Genomic DNA, 6,000 nt, shown 5'->3' with positions numbered 1-6,000 from the left:
TTTGAATTGTAAAAAAAAAATACGACATTTATAAATTTTTCCATGATTTCATTCGAAAGACGCAGTAATGTCATTAAAAATCACCCTGAGAGTCCTGATTCATGGTATATATTGTTAATTTACCACAATTAAGGTAGAGGTCCTACATTGAAATAATTCATGTAAAAAGAATACATCAAAAGAGAGGAAGATCTTCCATAAATACCCGAGGAGTTATCCCTTATTTTCTTTGAACAATGATGAAAATTGAAGAAAAAACAAACAAAGGTACTCTCTCAAATGGATTGATCGAAAAATATTTTAGCTTTGGGGAATATGTATCAAGCCAATATAAATTACATGGAGTTTGGTTGATTTTGGTCATTATTTAAGGGGTGTGCACATACCGGTATTTATCAACACATTGGTGAGTTTGACTTCTTTTTAAGAGTGTGTAAATAACAATCATGACACCACTTACAAATTTTCCATTCGACAGTTACTTTTACTGTTGAATAAAGCAATGCGAATCGGATTGCCGTTATTTACCAAATTGTAAATATGATTGTCTTATTTAGAAATAGAATGATAAAAAGGTGTTTTCCTTTATAATATAATAAGACGAGGTGGCCGAGTGGTTAAGGCGATGGACTGCTAATCCATTGTGCTCTGCACGCGTGGGTTCGAATCCCATCCTCGTCGCCTTTTTATTACATTTTTATGGAATTGAATGAATTATGAAGATGGTGAAGATAATCATGGCAATAATTTGAATAATAATGGTAAAATTTGAAATATTTCCATATACAAACAATTTTGTATATTCCCTATCTGACTGCTGGACGACTTTCGCTCTGGATGCGATTATAGGAGAGATCAATAGGCATATAGCAAGCAATAGTACCGTTTGAAGTCATCTTAGTAGTTCATATCAACCCAATTTACAAAGAATTCCATATCAATTGGAATATAGGATTATTATCATTTAATTCCATTTCCAAAAAAAATATATAGTAAAGGGCGACGAGGATGGGATTCGAACCCACGCGTGCAGAGCACAATGGATTAGCAGTCCATCGCCTTAACCACTCGGCCACCTCGTCTCCTTGACACATTTTTAAAACCTAATATTTTTCTGTCTCATGAAAACGGCAGGCACGAATGAAAGTGAAAGACACGTTTTTGATAAAGTTGTTCAAATCTATAAATGATAATGGTATAGATAATCAACGTTACTTGTACATCGCGTACCACTCACATGAGAGAATTTTCTGCGCTTAAAGGAAAATGAAATTTTTGAACAAGAAAGCTAGTCTGAAAACAGAAAAAATCAAAGAAACAGATCAATGAAAGTTTGAGAAAAAATGGACCCATAATGAGAAAGTTATGAGCATTTGAATATTGCGATCACTAATGCTATGAGGATCCTCCCTTTGGCAATGCGACAAAGATGTGTGATGTCACATGTGAACAACTTCCCCTTTGATAGACTATAAAAAAACCAAAATGTCTCTTTTTGTTCTTTCTTATGGTGATACAAACTCTTTATCCATAATGTATTCTTTGACAATCTACATGCCCTCCTATAGAAAGAATATATGATCTACTGATAGATGTGATAAAAAAGGCAGTTTAAGGGAAATATAATACTAAAGTAATGGGAAAGTTGTTCACAAGTGACATCACACATTTTTATCGCATTGCCAATTAGAGGATCTCCTTAGCATTAGTGATCGCAATATTCAAATGCTCATAACTTTTTCATTCTTTGTCCGATTTTTCTCAAACTTTCGTTTCATTGATTTTTCTGTTTTCACACAAGCTCGTTCCAAAGATTTCATTTTCCTTTAAGGATATTGAGATTAGAAAATAGAAAATATGCTAGGGAGATAAGAATGTTACGAAATAAACAATTACAAAGATTAAATAATTACTTAAATGGATTACAATTGCAGAATATCATTTTTAATTAGTAGTCATTAAAATCATATGCATATTGAAGTAGAAAATCATTATTTTATATACATGTATACTACAATCGTTAAAATCATAGCGAATTTATAATGAAGTTACTGTAAATGTGATGATGTTATTTAAAACACCAATCAACAATAACAAGCTTAGCCTTAAAATGACATACAATTTATTGGTAAATAAACAATTATTATCCCTCAACCCAGCCCCCCACTTTTGGCTCAGCCCCCCCCCCCCCCCCACTTTGAAAACCGTTCCGCGGCCTCTGCATAGTCGGACTACATTCTAAACGCATCCCGAATAAGCTCACCCCGCTCAATGCTCGTGGAACATTCGAAAGGTACAGTACAAAGGCGCCAGCAACAAGAGAATGTGCCCCTTCCTCTAGTTCCACGGGCTCTTGGTATATACAGTAAAAACCCCTTAATTACTTGTATAACCCGGTTAACTTTATCGGGTTTTTTTTTCAGAGTTTAATCATAATCAATGACATTTTAAACAGCAATATTCAATTTTTGATAGTTATTTAATGATCGAAGGTTGAACATGACTGTTTCAGTTTTGTTTAAACATTTTGTTTAAACTCTTTAAAAACAACCGTATCCCGTGTTGTTAAAAACTTATACAAGTTGTTTAATGTGTTTTTGCATATTGAGCATACCAGACATGGAGTACGATCTTACATGAATACGATTATGAGTTCTTTATCTTTTACGTTCAGTACCTTTTCCCTCTGAGCAAAAACATTTTCACTTAAAGGGATGGTCCAGGCTGGAGATAATTATATTTCAATAAATAGAGTAAAATTCACAAAGCAAAATGCTGAAAATTTGATCAAAATCGGATGACAAATAACGAAGTTATTGAATTTTAAAGATTTGCATTATTCCGTGAAACAGTTCTAGGCATGTCTTCATGAATATTTATTACTTCATATCCCCACTTGTTCTTTTTTAATTATATGAAATTAGGTTTATTCAAAATATTTCTACCAAGAACTAAAACAATTAGATTGACAACTGATGAAGTGCATTAGTTATTTATTGCCGCAACTTATTTCATCATAGTGGAGATACATCATTCAAACATGTATGAAAAAATTAAACAATTATGATTTAATGTAATAACATAAGAAAAAGGAAAGTGGGGATAAAAATTATGGCATCATCAGCCCACCTAATGAATATTCATGACGATGTGCATATAACTGTTTTAAAAAAATATTGATATACTTTAAAATTCAATAACTTCGTTATTTGTGATCCGATTTTGATAAAATTTTCAGCATTTTGCTCTGCGAATTTTACTCTATTTATTGAGATATAAGTATTTCCAGCCTGGACCATCCCTTTAAGTAACGCAACGCATTCCCCTTTGATGCATACACTGGAATACCGATCACGTTGTTACATCTCAACTTTTTGAACGATCTGGTCCATTACCTTAATTGCGAAACATTCCAAACCTTCAAATTTGTTATAGCCTTCAGAAAGACATGGTGCTCTTTGACTTCTTGTATCTCATGTGATGTGGAAACCTGTGAAATATAGGGACTTAATTTCCCCTTTCTATGTTGGAGAAGTCTTCTGGGAGGCAAACAACACTGACAACTTTAAACAAGGCCAGAGAGAGGGGGGAGAGAGAGAGAGAGAGAGTCAAAACATGATCTATTTTAACAGTGACACTGCAATAATGATGATGATCTTTGTTAATTCGGTCACGGAATGGCATAGCAATCATGGCAATAGCATGCATAGATTGTTTTGTCCATCGATAATTTCGTCCTCTACTTCTTCTTAAAGATACGCCCTTCTCGGGGGAGTTACAATGATCGAGTCATTTTCAAAGCTTTGCGTCTCATTGCCTTCGAATGCATTCAAGAAAATGGTTGAAAAACTTGTATGGGTTTGAAAACTACTGGACGAGTCTTCTTGTTGGCGGCGGTAGATTCTGGTCCTATTTGCAATTATCGTATTTTATACTGTGGGTAGTTTTGTGAAGACATGAAACTTCAGCGGTTCAGAATAAAAACGAATGTCTTCCCCCATGTACTCCCCATGATAAAAAAACAGCAGTAATTAATGTAATGTGTGATCGGAGGAAACCAACAATATCAGAAATAGGTCTTTTTCAGGAGCTGGGTAATTGTTGGTACTTCCATCTCTCACGCGGTAGTAAGCGATGAGTCGACTGGGCATTTGAAGTCGATGATTAATCCTAAAGATTTTCAGAAAAGGAAAAAAGAAATGGAAAAACTTAGTCCTTTTCTATAGCTGTTAAAACTGTAAATCCGACTATATTTTAGCTCGGTATGAAGTCGTAATTTAACAAAGGAAAGTAGACCAGGGACTAAGTTTTCCTCTTGTTATATCTGACTTAGACTCACTTATATGAAAAACGAGCTTAAAGATTTCATATATTAGGATTCTTTTTATTTCTTTTGGTGTGTTAAAACTTGGGTTTTTCGTGCAATCGTTTTCAAGTCTTCCCTGTGTATTCATTTAAAATCTCATTAAGTCTACACTGCAAAAACTCCGGTGTTGATTTAACACCAGCCCGGAATCTATATATATCCACACCAGAGAAGTATTGAAACAACACCAGTTTGGTGTTGTATAAACACCTATCTGGTGTTAGACAAATACCAAACCGGTATTGTTTAACACTTCTCTCGTGTGGACATATATAGATTCCGGGCTGGTGTTAAATCAACACCGGAGTTTTGCAGTGTATAGAACTTTAAATAAAACATGTAAATTTTCTGCTTTTCCAGGACTGGCACATCGGGCTTGATCAGTCATGCCCGTCAGAAAATGAGAGGCGGTGATGGGGGAAGGGGATGGATTTGGTACGAACATTCAAAATGAAGTGCAATGAAGAAAACAGAATCAATTTATGGCGCAGTCACATTTTCCCCTGCGACGCCCGTAAGGTGAGTCGAAAACAGCCGTTTTAATGATAATAATATAATATAGAGTATTTATATTGCGCACATATCCACCTTGTTAGGTGCTCAAGGCGCTCCTATATTACCCGGCTAAGCTAGGCGTTCATAGCGCACACAGCTTTTTAAGGAATTACTTCCTACCGGTACCCATTTACCTCACCTGGGTTGAGTGCAGCACACTGTGGATCAGTTTTAACATTTTGGTACCAGCTACAGGTTTAGGTGGTTTGAATAAAAATGAATAATTCGGTTGCATTCGACTTGCCGTATACGGCCGCCGGAAGGGAAAATGTGAACGTAGCATAAATCGTAAAGTTGATCGCCTTCTTATGATTATCATATTTTAAAATTCTATTCGTCATCGCTAAAAAAACGACCGACAAAAGTCGAGCAGATTCATACAGCAAATTGTTTTCAAACAAGATAAAAAAGATGAATGTCTTTATTTAGAGTGTCTTGGCAACTTCATTAACGCATATCCACCTGCACAAGAGTGACGCATTTATCAATGGAGAAGTTATCAGGTATAATGGCGTCAAAAGCCATTTACCCGTCAATTATACCGATCGTGATATCGCATAAAGGAAAGCGATACCCTAACCGAGAAAGTCGTCATTGATCATACCTCTAAATCGATAAGACCCGAGTTCATTATATCTCATGATTACGTAATCAGTGTCCACTTATCATTAACACCTTCAACTATTAAACTGTCGCCCTTCTATGGAAAGCGTATCAATTAATTTTACTTATAGGTTATGATATATATCAAGGAAAAAAAGTTGCGATATCGTAGTAGGCCTGGTGGGTGTTTAATAAAGCTGTTCTTAACCTAAGAACGACTGGTGATCCGTTCTTGTGCTAAATGATAATCACTATTAAATGTTCATTGGTGATTAATTAGCGCATAAGAAAAGTTCACCAGTCATTCTTAAAGTCGCTCTCAACTTACGAACAGCTTTATGAAAAGGCCCCCTGGATTGCCTAAATTCGCTATTGGAAATAGTTTTGCTCATGATTATTTGTCATAATGAAGGTGTAATAACAATTAATTGATTCTAAATATCACATCATTAAACATACAAAGGAATTTCGTCGAC

The 6,000-nt window shown here is 35.1% G+C and overlaps 2 non-coding genes across 2 annotated transcripts; one reads left to right on the top strand and one right to left on the bottom strand.

The window, feature by feature from the left end:
- Positions 1 to 599: 599 nt before the first annotated feature.
- On the top strand, positions 600 to 681 carry TRNAS-GCU (transfer RNA serine (anticodon GCU)). The gene has a single exon. It is a non-coding gene; the product is annotated as a tRNA-Ser (tRNA).
- A 319-nt stretch (positions 682 to 1,000) lies between these two features.
- Positions 1,001 to 1,082, bottom strand: TRNAS-GCU (transfer RNA serine (anticodon GCU)). Its single transcript has one exon. It is a non-coding gene; the product is annotated as a tRNA-Ser (tRNA).
- Positions 1,083 to 6,000: the final 4,918 nt, after the last annotated feature.

Source organism: Lytechinus pictus, chromosome 12 (assembly GCF_037042905.1).
Source record: "Lytechinus pictus isolate F3 Inbred chromosome 12, Lp3.0, whole genome shotgun sequence".
Taxonomy (NCBI): Eukaryota; Metazoa; Echinodermata; class Echinoidea; order Temnopleuroida; family Toxopneustidae; genus Lytechinus; species Lytechinus pictus.
The sequence above is the reverse complement of the archived record's forward strand: the minus strand, read 5'-3'. Positions and strand labels throughout refer to the sequence as shown.